Source organism: Typopeltis vanoorti, chromosome 17 (assembly GCF_054136105.1).
Source record: "Typopeltis vanoorti isolate ZY-2024b chromosome 17, IOZ_Tvanoo_1.0, whole genome shotgun sequence".
NCBI lineage: Eukaryota > Metazoa > Arthropoda > Arachnida > Uropygi > Thelyphonidae > Typopeltis > Typopeltis vanoorti.
Genome location: NC_143565.1, coordinates 38,262,466 through 38,281,895, shown reverse-complemented (window position 1 = coordinate 38,281,895; position 19,430 = coordinate 38,262,466). Strand labels below are relative to the sequence as shown.

General features: G+C 36.7%; 1 protein-coding gene across 1 annotated transcript in view; it reads left to right on the top strand.

Annotated features, from left to right (window-relative positions):
- The first annotated feature begins 9,812 nt into the window (after positions 1-9,812).
- The window catches only part of LOC150097301 (uncharacterized), a 178,898-nt gene continuing 169,280 nt past the window's right edge, over positions 9,813-19,430 (top strand). Inside the window, exon 1 of the mRNA XM_090407640.1 lies at positions 9,813-10,055. The gene's annotated coding sequence lies outside the window, so the exon portion shown is untranslated. The remainder of the gene's footprint in view (positions 10,056-19,430) is intronic.

Sequence of the window (19,430 nt, the reverse complement as noted above, 5' to 3'; positions counted from 1 at the left end):
TATCATGGATACCAGTAATTTGTAATAACCATGGAGTCGCATTGTTCGATACTAAATATCGATATCTGCAGTGATTTATTCAGAGAAAATCAATGCAAGTAAAAATCAACGGTTCTACATCCTCCCAGCGCCACATCTTTGCTGGAGTGCCGCAGGGATCTCTACTGGCTCCATTACTGTTCTCTATATACATGTCAGACATCCCGCACAATCCGATGACTTCCATTTTGGCCCTATATGCGGACGATACGGCAATACTAACCAGATCTCTCAGACCCCTTTTCATTACCAGAAAGCTTCAAGAAAACATTCTAAAGCTGGAGGGTTGGTTCTCTAAGTGGAGATTGGAAGTCAACCCCCAGAAAAGCTCAGCCGTTCTTTTCTCAAAAAGGCCAATGTCTCCTGTAGGAGATTTGTTACTATTCAATACTAAAATTCCCTGGCAGTCAGAAACAAATTACCTGGGTGTAATTCTCGACAAAAAGCTATCTTTCAGTCAGCACACCAAGTCTGCATGCACAAAGGCATCTAAAGCCATAGCACAGATCTATCCGCTAATTAATAGAAATAGCAAGCTCAGCAACAGAATCCAATTACAACTATACCAGTTGACAATTCGTCCTATAATCACCTATGCCTCTCCGGCCTGGAGCCACATCTCTAATGCTAACATCATCAAAATACAGCGAGTGCAGAACAAGTGCCTGAGAATGATTTTGAACGCTCCGTGGTATGTTAGAAACATTCAACTCCACAGAGACACAAATATTCCCTATATTTTCTCTTTTCTACGATCCTTAGCCACCAAGTTTTTCCTAAAGACGTCCACACATCCCAACGATTTGGTTCAACAAGCTACAGCATACGATCCAACGGACATATTCAAATATAGAAGACCAAAAGCTATATTGGCCTCCTTTAGTGATGCATAATCTCCATGCCCATCCAGGGAGAGCAATCTACTCATTAATTTTACCTTCACTGTAACCACAACAGATAGCGGGGAATATGAAAAGCATCTTGCTTCACCCCTAAAGACATAAATGTCAATTGTCAATTGTCAATTCAGAGAAAATAAGAAATAGATGTTGGCAACCCTTGCTCATCTCAGACGCGGCCTCTGCTCTGCTGTAGCGTTAGTTTTTGTTTTGCCTGAATGATAACCGGTGGTTCTTTTATTCAATGCCAGTGGTTTAAATTTCATACTTTTTTAAAGTTTTAAGTATTATTTTTTAAAGCTTTAAGTCTATCCTTGCAATGTCAAAGAGGCGAAATGTGGTTTTAATGATGATCTCTAGCAATAACTCAAATTTATTAAACTGGACATGCTGTGTAGCGATGAAACAAAAGTGGTATGCCAACATTGTATTGTCAATTTTTCCGTTACTCATGGAGGCAGAAGCGACATCAACCAACATCTACGTAGCCGGAAACATAAGGATGATGAAAATACTTTGGTTTCAGTTAAAATCATCAGTTCGTTTATGGTGAGACGTGATGGTGATAGCGTAAACGATAAAATTGCAGCATATGAAGCTCTTGTTGCTTATCATACTGTGCGTTAGGGACAAAGTTTCCGCGCAAATGACTGCTTGTCGACAACGATAAATAAAATTTATGTACCAAACTTTCTTCTGCACGTACAAAATCAGAAGCATTAATTAGCAACGTTTTATCAAAACATATAAGCGCCTCCGTAGCGCAATTGGAAGAACGACGGTACATTGCGCCTTTCGATTGGAATAGGCCTAATTCTCGTCGCGACGGGAGGAATCTTTATCTGGACGATTTCAATCGAAGGTGAGTTAGCCAATCTCATATAGAGGTAGCAGGGTTTTTTCTCCCGGAAACTCCGGTTTTTCATCCCGCATACAGACAAATCGGCCCTTCAGAACACTCGCAATTTACAGACAAAAAATACTAGTGTGATGATGATGGTGGTGGCGGTGGGCGGTAGATGGTGTTGATGAAGATGATTCGTAGTAGAGGTTTGGTGTAGTGGTTGAGACAGCTGTAGGTGTCCTCCCGCGATGAGCCCTCGGACTCCTTGGAGGTATCAGGAATAATAATAATAATAATATCTCTGATTGGCTGCCAGTGGAGATTGAACTGCTCACTCAGTCTCCAAAAAGTTAGATAGGGCTAAACGCCTCGCCTACTTCCTATATGGAAATAAAAAGGCGATAGCTATTTTTTTTTTTTTTAAATATCGGGCAAAGTAATACAGGATTTCAATAAGACAAAAAGCATTACAGTCAGTTTAGATGCTTCAAACCAAAACGACATCAAACTTTTTTCAGTCTTTGTGTGGCATTTTTTTGCCAAATTCTAGTGTTCAAGACAAAGTTATAGAGTTTATTTCCTTTCCTGAAATACAGTCGCCCCTCCACGTCCACCTAAATTCTGGGTAGTGGCCCCTTGCCTTTAATACATAGCATCATACATCTTCTCCAGGAGATGTGTTTTGCATTAAGGGTAAATATTAAGAATAGTGATCAGAGCTTATTCTACCTTTACCACGAGTTGCCTTGACTTGCACTACATGCAGGGTCAGCTAGACTTGCAATACTTGCAGACGCAAACTTGACTGACTTGTCTATTTGCTTACTTGGGAAATGGAGTAAAAAACCAGGTTTATATTTAAAATAGCTTGGTATCTTTAACATATCCATCTCTCATCCTGAGATTTTTATTTAATAAGGTCAAAGCACCTTATGGTAACTTGTTTTGGTAAAATATTTATAAGCTCTGTATTACTTAAAACTAGTATTTCTTAGCCTGTCTCCCACTGACGAGACCTCAATAAATGTCGAAACCAGTCTGGGAAATGGAGTAAAAAACCAATTCGTCAAAACCCAGTGACAGTGTGTTTTGACGAACGGGCGGTCATCACGATATTAATGCCGTACGCGACGAATTCTCACAATCAATCGCTTCAAAACTTCGAGATAAAACTCACCATTGACCACATTGTTTTGAAACTGAATAAGAAACTCAAAGATTGGAATCAGAGCGTTTCATGCCGAATATAGTAAACTATAAACGTATCGGCGATTACTAGCGTAAGCTAATTGAAGTAGTCCTATTACGTAGCACAATCTCGGGCAACTCGTTGCAAAGGTGGGGAAAGTTCTGATCGTTATTCTTGGTATTTTCCATAATGTAAAAACACATGGTGGGAGGTCACTACCCAGACCGGTTTCAGCCTTTTTTGAGGCTTCATCAATGAGTAGCTAGACCAAATAGATACCAAAGGGTATAGCGAAAAGAACTTATATACTCTGCTATACGAGTTGTCAACCAGGTGCAACCATTAAGTTACTTAAATATAAAGAGCCAATAGGCTTCATTTCGGCGATATAAACATTATTCAAATTAAGGGGATATTAAATCCCACATTGTTTTAAAAATCAAATAAGAAACTCAAAGATTGGAATCAGAGAGTTTCATGCCGAATATAGTAAACTATAAAAGTATCGGCGATTACTAGCGTGAGCTAATGCAAGAAGTCCTAGTACATAGTATACAATCTCGGGCAATTCGTTGCAAAGGTGGGGAAAGTTCTGATTCCAATCCAAAAAGTTCTGAAAATCTCTGATTCTAATCTTTGAGTATCTTATTCGGTTTTAAAACAATTGATTTAAAACGAAATTGATGCGTTTGGTAAAACGTTTACCAAGTTTAACACAAAATTCAATCGCAGCTCTCTGTTTGAAAGTCATTTTCTGGCCTTCCGTCAAAACACACTGTCACTCTTGGCACTATAACTCGGCTTCTAATGAAACAAATGTCATAAACAGTTGATACAACACTAATGAAGGTTGTTGCTTTCAACAACAAAAAGATACAACAGGTGGAGCCACTAGTTTCTTCTATTTTCGAAAAGTTCGGTTTCTTTTTGCACAGAGGGTGAGTGTATATATATATATATATATATATATATATATATAGAACTCATATTTGTTGACCTTACTGTCGTATACGACACGATGTGGAAAGAGGAGGGTTGCTTTACAAGCTGATACAAGTAATACCATGCCAATCCATCGTTCTGCTTATTGGTAATATGCTTTCTAACAGGTTCTATCATGTGGTACTGAGAAACAAAATGAGCAAACTGAGAAAGCTGAACAATGGGCGTCCGCTCTGTATTGGCACCAATCTTATTCAACTTATATACATCTGATCTACTGACAACTAGGTCAAGAAAATTTGCATATGCTGATAATAGAGCCCTCGTTACCCAACATATGGAGGTGTCAAATAATAATAAGAAGAACATCGAAGTTATTGATGATATTCTCACAAATGACCTTAGAATCATTGAGAAATACTTTCATAAATGGAGACTAACACCAAACCTCAATAAGACCGAGGTTAGCTCTTTTCACCTAAACACCAAATTGGCAATAGGAAACTTCAGGTCCGTTTTAACAGCACATCGCTTCTTCACGAAAGATTACCTAAATATCTTGGTGTTATCTTGGATAGAATACTATCTTTCAAGAGACATCTGGAGAATATCGCTTTAAAGATAAGAACCCGTAATAGCATCGTACAAAAACTGCATGGTTCTACATGGGGTTCTTCTACTACTACACTGCGATGCTTCATTTTGGGTCTTATCTACTCTGCAGCAGAACGTTGTTCATCAGTATGACTAAACATTCCTCATATCAAGAAAATTGACATGCAAATAAATGCAGCGATGAGGACAAAAACAGTCTGTGTCACATCCATTCCCTCTACTGGCTTCCAATTTTGAGCAACAAGATTGCAATACCAAACCTGCGCAGACAAGAAGCTCTCGTAAAAGAGTAATAAAAATAAATAATAATCCATTGTTACCAATAATGAAGACCTCCCACATATAGGGATAAATAGCCTTAAATCTTGATGTATCCACTAATACTGTCTGAAGAATTAGTAAATAGCAATTTCAACGTTAATTAAATGGCTAGAAACTTAGGAAAAAAAATCGCACTCAGACTTAAATAGGTATATCCTTTCCAACCAAAATCGGAAAGGGATTGATCTTCCTCGTCATCTTTGGAAACGATAAATAGGATACGATACGATAATTAGGATAATTATACGATAATGCGATCTGATAATTAGGTAAAGTAAATAAAATAAAAGGATTAGGTAAACCAGGAGAGAGAGAGAGAGAGAGAGAGAGAGAGAGCTAGCTATTAGTGACAGTTCTCTCTGTACATCTAACACTCTATCTCTGAATGGATAACCTTCTAACATTTTAAACAAATTGCCATTTAAAGACACCCACCAACAACGTGTTACGATGCCCCAATATGTGTCCACAGCTGTCATTCCATATATTAATTCAGTTTCCACAAAATTGGCGAGAATGTTAAAAGCTCATAACATCAGAGTGGTTTTAAACCAACTACCATGATCAGACAAATCTTAAGATCACCCAAAGATGAGGTACCTTTCTTCAAATGTCCTGGAGTATATGAACTTCCATGCACATGTGGCCTTTCTTGCATTGGTCAGACTTCTAGAAGTTTTGAAATAAGACAGAAAGAACATGTGGGGGATGTCAATCATAATAGAATCATCACATCTGGTTTAGCTCATTATTTCTCAACATCAAATCACGTTATAGATTGGAAAAACAGTTCTATTATCATACAAGATATTTTAACTTCTATTTTTTATATACTTAAAAAATTTATTCATTTTTTGCTCTTTCAAAGCACGAGTACGATGGTATCGCAAAATTTTCAACTCAACTCGATGAATCAACTCTCCCAAATAATGAACCACTACTCTTATCATACGTACGATTCATAAAAGAAGAAAAAGTTCGTCAGGAATTATTATTTTGCTAAAAACTTGGAAGCAGATACAAAGGAGCAAAAGCTGACTTATTTGACAGGAACTTTTGATATGCTTTCTTTTCCTTCACTGCCTCTTTAACTTCCTTTGTCCACCAGGGAGTTCTGATTTTTTTTTATCCTTGCAGACAACCTCACCACATGCCTCTCTAGCTGAATCAATCAGGGTTTTCTTCAAGGCTTGCCACTGAATCTCCAAGGTTTAGTTGAGAACAGGAACCAAACAGAAAGCATATAAAAAGTTCCTGTCAAATAAGTCAGCTTGTGCTCTCAGAGAATATAGATACAAATGCAAGAATGCTAAACACTGTGTAAAACTAGCTAAACAAAAGTCATGGGAAGACTTTGGCAAGAATATAGAAAATAAATATCAAGAAGGTAGCAAAATATTCTGGAGGTTGTTGAAGAAGCTTAGGAATGGAGGAAAGAGTGCTGTAAAAGGAGTTAGAGATGATAAAGGTGACATGAAAACGGGAGAAAAAGATATCCTTGAAGTATGGGGTAATTACTTTGAAAAACTGCTAAACGAATCAAGCAGTGATGACAGCACAGTGGTAAAAAACACTGACCAGGCATGCAGGCAGGAATACATATCCATACTTGAAGTAGAAAAAGCCATCAAAGGCTTGAAATGTGGAAAGGCAGCAGGAGTAGATGATATTCGACCAGAAATGCTGAAGTATGGTGGTATAAGAGTCTTACAGTGGCTCTACTGTATAGTCCAGAAAGCCTGGACAGAGGGACGAATTCCCGATGATTGGAGTAGAGCTCTCATAGTACCCATATATAAAAAGGGAAATAAAACTGAATGTGAGAATTACAGAGGTATTTCCCTACTGAGTGTTCCTGGCAAGATCTATGCAAGTATACTTGAGAAACGGTTGAGAAGAATTGTGGAAGAAAAGCTTGGTGAAGAACAAGCTGGATTCAGGCCAAATAGAGGCTGTTAGGATCAGATCTTCACTTTACTACAAATAGTCGAGAAAGCATGGGAATATAACAAAGATCTGTATTTAAGTTTTGTCTATCTGGGAAAGGCATATGACAAGGTGCCAAGAGAGAAGCTATTCAATACGCTACAGTTATATGGTGTCAATGGGGCATTATATCAAGCAATACTTAGTCTGTATTTGAGTTGTAAGTCAGCAGTAAGAATTGAAGGAAGTACAGGAAGATGGTTTAATGTTAAATCTGGTGTGAGACAAGGATGTACATTATACCCTCTGTTATTCATTATCTATATGGATCACATGATGAAGGAAAGTGGTATTAAACATGATATCAAAATTGGAGATGTTAATGTCAGCTCTTTGCTTTATGCGGATGATGTTATACTTCTAAATAAATCCGCTACAAGTCTGCAAGATTCTCTGATTAAATTGAATAACTGTTTTAATAGATATGGTATGAAGGTCAGCAATAAAAAGACAAAGACAATGAAAATAGGCAGATTCATTGAAAATGTCAACTGTGTTGTGAATGGAGAACCTGTGGAACAAGTAAAACATTTCAGCTAATTAGGCACAATTTTTACTGAAGATGGTAAATTAAATATAGAAATAGACAACAGAATCAGCAAAGCTGGTATGGTGGGAAGTCAATTGAATAAATTCATATGGAATAAGAAAGAAATTAGTCGGAACACTAAATTAGCTGTATACAAGACTGTGTTCAAACCAATTTTAACTTATGGATCTGAGAACTGGGTCAGAAGTAAAACACTTGACCAAAGACTAGAGACTGCAGATATGAGAGTCCTGAGAAAGATTAGAGGCGTGAACAGATGGCATCAATGGCAATATCATATTAAAAATGAGGATATTAGGAAAGAACTTGACATTGTCAGCATCCAGGAATGCGTTAGCACAGCTAATCTCAGATGGTATGGTCACTTAAATAGAATGGGAGAGGAAAGATTAGCAAAACAAGTGTTCTCTGCCATTTTGGCAGGAAAACGACCCAGTGGAAGACCAAGATATAGGTGGATTGATACGGTACAAAGTGCCTTAGACGATAGAAATATAAGATCTGATAATGTTGGAGTCTTGACAAGTAACAGACTGATTTGGAGGAAAATTGTAGATAGGAAGTTAGTAATGATGTAATTTTTTTCATGTAGTACTATCATATCCTGGACACCCCTTGAGGGTACATGGCAGGAATTTGATGATGATGATGCCTTACATCGAGAATGACTACAGACAGAGAACTTTCAAAGAAGCAGCTGTGGTACTACACACAGGCAATAATTTAAATAGAAATCAAGGTATTATTCTTAAAGACATATGGAAAAATCTCATCATCTCTCTCAGTTCAACAGAACTACAATATGCAAAAAACTACACAACACGTGGTCATGTACCGGATTTCAGACCAAATATGTCATAATCATAATCATCATGGATATCAAGGATTTAGGCCTAGCATGGCCTGTTCCGGCCTTAGAAGTCATCGTTGAATCGTTTAAGAGGACGTCCTGGTTTTCTTTTCTTAATGGCTTGTATTTTAAGGCTTGTTTTGGTAATCTTTCTGTTTTCATTCTTTGAACGTGTTCCATCCATTTATGTTTATATTTTTTAATTTTTTCTATTACTGGTTCTTGGTTTAATTCTTTCATAATTTCTTAATTTCTTTTGTGATCAAATAGGGTATACTTTGCAGTTTTTTCATGAACTTCATTTCTGTTGTTGTTAGTCTTTGTTTGTCTTTTTGTTTTATTGTCCAGATTTCGCTTCCATACATCAAATACAAATAAGATTAAATCACGAGCTATCATATACAAGAGAGATAAACCAAGGGGTCCGACAGGGATGTCCCCTCTCAGCAACTCTTTTTAATATCTACTTAAATGAAATAATAATAAAATGGAGTAAAAATTTACATCAAGGAATTAAACTTTCACCTACAGTTAACTTAAACACTCTCCTCTTCGCAGACGACCAAATAATAATTACAAATTCTGAAGATAACTTACAGAAAGCTATTTGAAATCTAAATGAGATATCCAAAGATTATGGTATGATAATATCAACGGAAAAATAAAAAAACTATGGCCTTTAAAGGACAAGATCCAGCAAGAACTAAAATAGTAATAGATAACAAGATCTTAGAACAGGTGAATTCATTTAGCTACGTAGGATGTATGATCACATATGAAAATAAAAAAGATATAAACGTAAAAATTGCAAAATATTTAAAAATAACAGGTGTAATTAACTCTATATTTAAACCAAACCTAGTTCAAAAACAAACCAGGCTAAAAGTATACAATACATTAGCCCTACCGGTCTTAATGTATGAAAGCGAAATCTGGACAATAAAACAAAACGACAAACAAAGATTAACGACAGCAGAAATGAAGTTTATGAGAAAAACTGCAAAGTATACCCTACTTGATCACAAAAGAAACGAAAATATTATGAAAGAATTAAACCAAGAACCAGTAATAGAAAAAATTAAAAAATATAAAGATGAATGGATGGAACACGTTCAAAGAATGAAAACAGAAAGATTACCAAAACAAGCCTTAAAGTACAAGCCATTAGGATAAAGAAAACCAGGACGTCCTCTTTAACGATTCAACGATGACTTTCTAAGGCCGGAACAGGCCATGCTAGGCCTAAATCCTTGATACGTATGATGATGATGATGACATTAAGACTGGTAGGGCTAATGTATTGTATACTTTTAGTCTGGTTTGTTTATGAACTAGGTTTGGTTTAAATATTGAGTTAATTACACCTATTATTTTTAAATATTTTGCAAATTTTACGTTTATATCTTTTTCATTTTTGTATGTGATCATACATCCTAGGTAGTACCAAATATGTACAATTTAATATATAATGTTATAGAATAGTGTTGAGAGAGGGCGCTTTACCTAAGAAATACCTAGCGAGGCAGTTGGCGCTTTATTTAATCATTGCTGACAGTATACCAGATGGATGTAAACAATGTGTTGTGTCGGTTCGGGTAATCGAACCTGGTTGTGACTTTAATGTTTAATTATTATTCCTATTAATTTTTCAAACATTGAAGTTGTAGTGAATTGTCAGTAGTCTGCATCGTACATGTGGGCGTTTATAATTATTCCGTGCATACCGAGTATGTTTTAACAAGCATAACTTCTTTCTAATCGACTTGTTTGTACCAAAAAGTGCTGCCTCATTTAATATGCACCATCAATATAAATCAAGAGTAATTTTTATTTATTTACTTTTTTATGAGGTATTCTTTCTTTACTGTTTATTTACAAATGAAATACAAGCTGGTACCTCCATGACGGCCAGACTTATACAGGACCTCCACGGAGTCACAAAACTCATTGTGAGTGGCTCATGTTAAACAATACAAAATCTATCATACCATTCCTTGAACTTGTTTACTTCTTGCACTTTCACCACCCTACCAGGTAATGCATTTCTTGATCCCACCACCCTTCATGCAAATAAAGCGACAACTTTCTTTCGCAACCCCCAGGGATGGCCCCCCCTCGTTCTACCATAAGAAAATTCTCCTTAGTGTCAATCATGTAAACACTTATTAACTTTCAATAAACTTTCAACTTATTGCCAGTTTAAATGTTTTAGTAATGTTACTCCTTTGTCTTCTATCCACCAAACTAGTTTGTTTGCCCTTGGTGTAATCTCTTGATCAGTATTCTACAGTCTTCATATAATTTTTGTTATCTGTCCCCCTTCTCCAATGTTATTTAATTCCTTTGAAATTCTGGTGAATCGGAGCACTTATCTAGCTGTAGTTCATCAGGGCTTTATACAATGAAACTACTGTTCTTAGTATTGCAGCAATCCACTGAATTAACATCACTATCTCTGTAGTATTTCTCCTAAACTTCAAATTTCTACCATTACCTAAGAGTGCTTGCTGCTTCCATTTCCTGTAGTATAGTTTCACCATTGGAGTATGTAAACTTCCATCAGCAAATCCTAAATTTCAAGATCCTGCATTTAGCTACAATCAGTAGTGGTTTTGAATTTTTTTTTTTGATTAGAAATTTATTAATGCAATGCACATTTTATTGCTATTTGTTAAATTCAGCCATGTTTCACAGTTCTTTGCTGTATGAGTTTCTGTTGCTGCTATCTTCCTGGTGTAATGTCATAATTCAGTGTGGAAATGCAAATATATATACAAAAATGAGGTTCAGTAAAGGGTTCCCAAAGCACCTTAAGAAAGTATTTAAAGCAACATGCTTACTACATTATCCAGTTATAGAAATATTAACTAATACTATTATGCATTTTTTTCCCAATTTTCAGCCTTGTTGGCTGAGTCTGCTATCTATTCCACAGGCTGTGGGTGTGTACATCCCAGCATGCCATGGATGTTTGTGAATGTCTTTAGGTTTTTCACTGAAATGATTTTCACTGACCACTAGTTTGCTTATTTGGAGATGTGAAGTGGTATGAAAAAGTACTGTTTGTTCTCCAGAACAGGTTTCCTGGTTTATCTAGCTTTTAGCCTACCCATAGTTCTAATGTATAAGTTTACAATCTTTCAAGATGAGATTATCATAAAATAAAAATCAGCATTTTTTTTAACATATGGATATTTGCATTTATATTTGAAAAAAAATCAATAAAAAATAAAACAGATGCCTATGTTTGTACTATATAAAACAGTTTTATTGATATTCATATTAAAACTTAATGGAATGAATACAGCTCTTTGTGCTGTATTTCTTCCATTACATTTTAGCATGAGTGTAAACCGGTGCCTAAGTCTAAATATGAGTTTTATTGATAATTAAATGTTCTCTGGAAGAAACTCATGTTAGTCCTGAGTGTGTTGCATTACAGATGTAATACAACACACTCAGATATTATTATTATATGACTCCTCCAGGGAGTCCAAAAAATCATCGAGGGAGGGCACCCACTCTACAACTCCTCCATCTCCACCATTCAGTCCATTGACCACAACAAACCGCAACTACCATCATCATCCACACAAACTCCATCTACTGCCCACCATCATCACTAGTATTTTCACAGACAATCATAAACATCTATGCCTATGGTGGGATTTGAACCCACAGCCTTTTGGCTGGAGAGCAGATACACTAACCACTTAGCCAACCAGGCTGGCATTACTACTAAAACTTATTTCTATGACTTAATACTCATGAGAACATTGGATATGTGTGTCCTCTTTCTTCTTAATCTAATACAAGGATTATTACTATGATGCTTCACTATTTGTTTTGTTTCCTTTCACCCTCAAACAGGTTATAAATCTGTGTGCATCATCCTCACATCAGTGGCATAGCTAGAGCTGTTGCCGCCCGGGGCAGTTCCTGAGTTTGCTGCCCCTCTCAATACACACCAAAAATACTATAAAAAGTCAAAATGACGTATAGGGAAATAAATTAAAACACTATGTTTATTTTTGAAGAAAAACTTTAATTTCAACATTCTAAAATGTTATTTTTCTTGCTTTTCTGTCAGCAAAATCGTCGATGACATTGGCAAAGTCTATTTCATAGTAATGTAGATAATTCTTAATCAAATTTCATTTAGAAAAACTCCTCTCACAACTAGCAACACTTACAATATTTGGAATTGAGTTTTGGAGACTGTATTTTAGAATTAACGGCAAAAGTTCAAAAAGGTTCAAAGTGCTGCCTGGGGAGGACTGCCCCCCCCCCCCCCCCCCTAGCTACGCCACTGCCTCACATACAAGAGATTGCAAAAAAGCAGATCCTGATAATGTTTCTTAAACGTTATCAGAATCTGCTCAGGATTGTTTGTGGGCATAAGTTTCAAAAATCTTATTTTGAAACTTATAATTTCAAAATATAAATCATAATTTTCAATCCATCTACCTCTGTTTTTTGTTTCAAAAAATAGAGGTAGATGGATTGAAAGAGGAGGTTCCTGTAAAACCACATGCAGTTGGGCTATCAACCAACTGCATGTGGTTTTACAGGAAGGTATGAAATAATGATAGCTATTTATCATTATTTCACTGCCATCATCTATAAAAATACCGTAGAAAACAAGGTGTGAGTCAGAAACAGAATACCTATGAGAAAGTGATTGAAATGAGTCAGAGAGAGAGAGGTTTCTGTTAACCGGATTGACTTTTTCTGGATAACATGAATTTTTAGGGAGATTTCTGGTTGCTAAATTGGGCAGAGTTTAACCTTTAGAGTTTAGATGGTACTTGTAACCTGTACAATTAGCAATTGTACAGGTTACAAGTACTACCATCTTGACCAGAAATGGATTCCAAGTTGTTTGGCAGCTGAAGAGGCTATGGATGTGAATCCATAGCCTCTTCAGTTCTTCATAGTGATGTTTCATGGCACAAACATTGTTTCCTTGATTGACTTGCATCTCTAGAGGTAGAAAATCTTGGTTATGGATAGTTGGGGCACTATGTGTTATATAGAAGTTGTTACAGGTCAGAAAGACTATTTTTAGTGTTGGCAATGAAACATTCCCCCAACCTAAACCTATATGGCTGCATTAATCTGTGAAAAATTTGGATGACTCATTATAAGATCAACTACTAATCATCTGTGATACTTATTTTATTCAACATTGGGACTAAATTAGGACTTCAGATATTTTGTCTGTTACAATTTCAATTATTTCACTTGGTCATTGTTATGTGTAAACTGTAACATGTTATTTTGCTCTGAAGATGCTGGTTTGAAATCCTTTGAAATATAAGCCAGGCCTTTTATAATTCAGTTTTGTTTGGTGTTGTAATACCATTAAAATTAAAATAACTTATGAATAACATCCAAAACCTAAGCTTATCAACTAGATCCATATGAAACTGGCTAGCTCACCTTTGATTGAAAAGCCCTGATAAAGGGTCTTCGCATCATAGACTGGATTCAAACCTAGGTCTTTCACCTGAGAGCTCTGTCAAAAGTAACTGAGCCATGGAGGCTTTTAACAGTAGGCAATGTTGACTAAAAGATTGCTGGGAAGTAAGAATGGCAGAATCCATATTAATCAACTAATGAATCAATGGGCCTCCATATGGTGCAAAAGTTACTGTTGATGGCCTTCTCCATTATCTTAGAGACAACATAGGTAAAGGCAATTGGAGATAATTATTCCACCCCCCCTCTTTTTTTTGCGATTAGCAGAAAGTTTTCCTCTATGCTTAAGACCCTTGAAAGGTTATAACTTGTAATACATTAGTACCATGGCGTTTTTATTTTTGAATTATATAATGCAGAAATCTTGTTTGAGAGACTAGCATGGGTTTATGCCAGATGAGTATGACAACTTATATTACAGATGATGTAAGGAATGGTGCTGCTAATTCTGGAATCTGGAAGGCTCTTGAAGCTTTTGGCAGAACATTCTTCTGCCAAAGATCAATGGAGACATACAGTGAGCTTTTGTGGTATAGTTGGAGGTGATTTTCCTTCATTTTCTGTATAATATAGTTGAGGGAGAATGATGCCAGGAGGTTGGACTTAACTTTCAGATCTTTGGCCCATTCATGGCACTAATATGTTTGGAAAGAATATACTAATACTGCTTGGAAAGAAGTCACCATGGGCAAGGTGCATCATGCCATGTAATGAGTCATGTTTGTAGCCAGTATAAATTGGAGGAATATAATGCTCCCAAGTCTGTGTGGCTGTGTCTGGCTGAAATGGCTGCAAGAAGTGAACTGCAAAGTTTGAAAGTGGTGTTGTGATAGGAAGCCATGTTGCAGGCCTATCTATTCAGCAAATTGGGCTTTACCAGGTTGACAATCAGTAGTGCCATACTGAGATGGAAGTGCAGGGAGTCAGCTGCAAGTGCTGCTCACAGTGGATGACCCACCACACTCTGAATGTCTGTACTGTGCTATGAAGGATAATATGTAAGAACCGCCATTCGTCAGCCAACACGTTGAATGCGGAGTTCTGGGCATCAACTAGAATACACATCTGCATAAGAACATTCAGAACTGAGGCTCACAACATGGGTTTCCATAGTAGGATCACAATATGCAAGCCCCACATTACCCAAACCAACATGCAACATCGTCTTCAGTGGTACAAAGAGCATGTACAATGGGAAGCTTGGAAAGTTGTGTTATGGAGCAACAATTATGCTACACCCTCTACTGAGTAGATGGATGGATGGGTGTGCAACGTGATTCGTTGCTCCATAACATAATTATGAAATTGAGAAAATATGAAATAACTATAAAATTCGGAGGTGGCAGTGTGATGGTATGGTCTGGTTTGTCCTTGGACCTCTTTTTGTGGTGCTACAAACGAACACTGAATTCCGAGAGGTATCTGAACATTTTGGACACTGCAATGCTTCCTATTTTGTTGTGTTTCTATGGAACTGACCATTGTCTCTTTTAGCAAGAATATGCATGTGTCATAAGGCTACTGCTCTAACTGCATGGTTTGTGGATGACCCACCACACTCCCTGAATGTGTCTGTACTGTGCTATAAAGGATAAGGTGTAAGAACCGCCATTTGTCAGCCGACATGTTGAATGCAGATTCCAGGCATCAACTAGAACACACATAAGATGACCTCGTTTTGCTGCAGTCATTGCAGCAAAAGGAGGTCATCCTACATCTTATTAAGGTGATTGCCATGCCTGTTTATTCCTTGCACTGTGGTGTCTGTTGACTTTTTTCCCAAGTAGTGTATATATGTTCACATGTTTTTGTAAGTGGGATTGACATAAAAATATCAGTAGGAGAAATGCAGAGCAGAAACAGATTTTTTTTTTTTTTTGCTGTAGATACTTTGCTCCATTCTCAGTCACAAGCTGTGTTATAATAGAGATTGAAGTAGGAGGAAAATCATTGATCGGTCTGATTACTCTTGTTGAGCAAGACCTAGAATTTTTAACAAAGATTTAAATGTATCTGTATATATCAGGTATTTTACCTGTAGTACATTAATACTATGTGCATGTTAAGGATTTGTAATCTGGAAGCAGAAACTTCTATGCTTCCAACAGTAGGGTTTCCAAATGGTATCCTATCTCCCATCCCTCAGCTACTTTCCAGATTCCAGAATTAGCAGCCTCATTCCTTATATTGTCTGTAATATAAGCTGTCATACTCATCTGGCATAAAATCCATGCTGGTCTCTTGAGCAAGATTTCTGGATTATATAATTCAAAAATGAAAAATCTGTGGTACTAATGTATTACATAACATTTCATAACCTTTCATATAATGTATTACATAACCTTTTCATATGTTCATAACCTTTCACGAGTCTTAATTATACAGGTAAACTTCTGTTTATTTGAGTTTATACAGGTAAACAAAAAAAAAAAGTGGGGGAGTGGATGAATGATATCACCAGTTGCCTTTGCTTGTGTTGTCTCTAAGACAATGGAAAAGGACATCAACTCCCAGCTTTTAACCTTTTTTTTTTTTAAATCATTTCATGTCTTGAGTAAGAAGGATAGTGGTCGTACACTGAGCGATGAAATTCATCTCCCTCCTAAAAACATTTACAAACATACATGCGTACAGCGCAATCAAATCCATACCCTTGGCTGGAGAATAAATACATATCCACTTATCTGACGATGCTAAAATTTGTAAATTAAGCAGTTCTTCTGCTGGGACGTAATTCTTGAAGCAGATCAGAAAGCCTAGTTTTTTGGGTACAAGTAATGGATGCAATATGTTTACCAGGTAAAGCTGGAAGTTATTATTAATCACATACATGAGATTTAAGTGTCTTGGATTTGCTCTTAGCATCAGATGATCTGATTGTAACTAAGATATCCTTGCCCTGATTGGACAGACTGACCATGTAGTCTTGACATGGAGGATGAACAGACATGCTGAACTATCAGAGGGAAAGGAATTTATGTGGAATTATAAGGCAGGTGATTATAATAATCTTAGAAATCAGCTTGATGCAGTTCCTTCAATGAAAGAATTGGGAGAGATCACCATGGCATGGGAACTAGCAAAGGAATTTTTATTAGCATCAATGGCAAGTTGTATACATCAAGTGAAAAAGATAACACAATTAAGTGTAAAGTGGATGACTGACCAAATCAAACAGGATGGAAAAGAGGTTATGGAAAAAGAGTTAAGGAGATGGGTGAGCAGTTATATGAGGAATATGACTCATGCTATGAAAGAGATTAGCATAATAAAGAAGACAAAACTTCCTTATACAATACAAGTAGAGATAAACAATTAGAGTTTACAGATTAGTAGAGGTAATATGAGAAGCAATTAGTCCTGTGATCCAAGGAAAATTCTAAGGAATTCTTTATGCAGCCAGGAGGAGAAATGATCGTGGAAGAATGGTTGTTAAGAAATGATGTCTTCTGCATCAGTCAAGAAACTTGATTCAGAAGACATAATGGAGCTGTAAACTTAATGATCACTTTATTGGTTTATTTCATCCTGGAAAAATAGTTTTTTGAAGTTTTTTTCCCCACTTGGTTAGACTGTAATAAATTTAGTTTAATCCTTTATCCAAGTGTAAGCAAACAAAGTTTGCACCTGAAGAATCTTCAGGACTGAGGAAACTCGGGGTAAAGGTAGACCAAGCTCTCCTCACTCCTTATCTTAGTATCTCCCATAATACAAAGCACACCTCCTTGCAGACATGTATATTGCTATGCATTAAGGCAGTGTTTCTCAAACTTCAGATATCTGCATACCCCTTCTTAAATTTTCATTATTACCAAGTACCCCCTTATCAAATAATAAATAAAGTATATTTCATTGTAGTCTATTTTATTTGAATTTATATGTTCATGTAAACAAAAAATATGATTTAATTTTAATAGAACCAAATTTGGAATAGGCTCCTCTTCATTTCCCGTCCATGAAAATCCACATTTCAAGTAATTCATATCATACTTACGAAGATTTTTCATCTTCTTCCTAGTTGGTTCTCTAGAGATCGCAGAACAACACACCCTTATCAATTTTATTTGATCCAGATGTAATATCAACGTTTTCTTGTTGCTTATAGCTACTTGTATTTGCTATATTGCTCTCTTTTGTGCATTTTATAAATCCAATCTTTAATCAATGATCCATACTTAAGAATTGAAAGCTAAAAAAATTACTGTATTTACTCGAATATAACTCGCACTTTTTTCCCAAAATTAAAGCTAAAAAATTGTGGTGCGAGATATATGCAGGGATTTTCAGAAACTAAAGTTTTCAGAAAAAAAATTGCAAATGGTGTGACTTACCAAGAAGCTCTACTTGCTATCGCTACTTTAGGCATTGAGAACAGTTTCCTTGTGTGCATTGTCAAAGTCATCTACCCAAATAGCTTCATCTTCTTTCTCATTATTTCAAGCAAAAATTGCCAGTAATTTCCAAGACCTGAGATACGTAGAGCAGCTATGAAGAGGTGCATATGATTGGTGTGATATTAACAAAGATCACTTGAACCAAAGACAAATTAGCATTTCAACAGTTGAGTTGAAATGCTAATTCTCTTCAACCCAATTCCATATTATCAGACACACATTCACTATATATTTCTTAGTTTTAACACGTTTACGACGGGGTGTTCTGTCGAGCAAAAGCATATGTTGCACTGGAAACATATGGCTTTGCTTGAATCTATACAGCAGTTTCTGTTGGAGGGGAGATGTGATTTATTAGTTAGTGCCGTTTTTATCCCAGTTGTCTCTAATTGCACTATTTGTTGAGAAATATGATGATTCCATGCATTAATGATGCATAGCAGAAAATTGCCATGTACCCCTGAAGACCTGTCGCGTACTCCCGGGGGTATGCGTACTACACTTTGAGAAACACTGCATTAAGGGAAGGGCCACTACCCAGACTGGTTTCGACCTTTATTGGTATCACCCCCTCTGGGTCTGGCTACCACTGACAAGGCCTCAATAAAGGTTGAAACCAGTCTGGGTAGTGGTCCTTCCCTTAATGCATAGCAATATACATATCCGCAAGATGTGCTTTGCATTATGGGATGGGAGGTACTAAGACAAGGAGTGATGAGAGCTTGGTCCACCTTTACCACTTCTTGCCTCAGTCCTGAAGATATTTCAGGTGCAAACTTTGTTTGCTTACACTTGGATAAAGGATTAAACTTAATTTATTATAGTCTAACCAAGTGGAAAAAACTTCCAGCATCTTTCTCTAAATCCAGAGTAATTTAATAATAAGGTGAGACACCTTTTGGCAACTTATATAGGTAAATATGACTTCTCCATTGCTTCCACCTTGGTATCACCACCTCTGGGTCTGGCTCCCACTGACGAGACCTCAATAAAGGTCGAAACCGGTCAGAAGCTTGGGTAATGAATGGCAATGCTGTAGCCTATGAAGTTAACTGAGGCACAGCTGTTGCTGTTACCCCTCAGATGATATATAAGCAAATGAGCGGCTTTGCTCAGTGGGATGAGCCAACCCTGAGAGTTCTGCTCAATAGCAGGGTGAGCCTGTTACTGAGGAGAACAACACTGAGTTTTTGGAGTTTGACCTGTACTTGAACATTCAATAAAGATCAAAACCAGTCTGGGTGATACTAAGACAAGAAGTGGTGAGAGCTTGGTCCACCTTTACCATGAGTTACCTCAGTCCTGAAGATACTTCAGGTG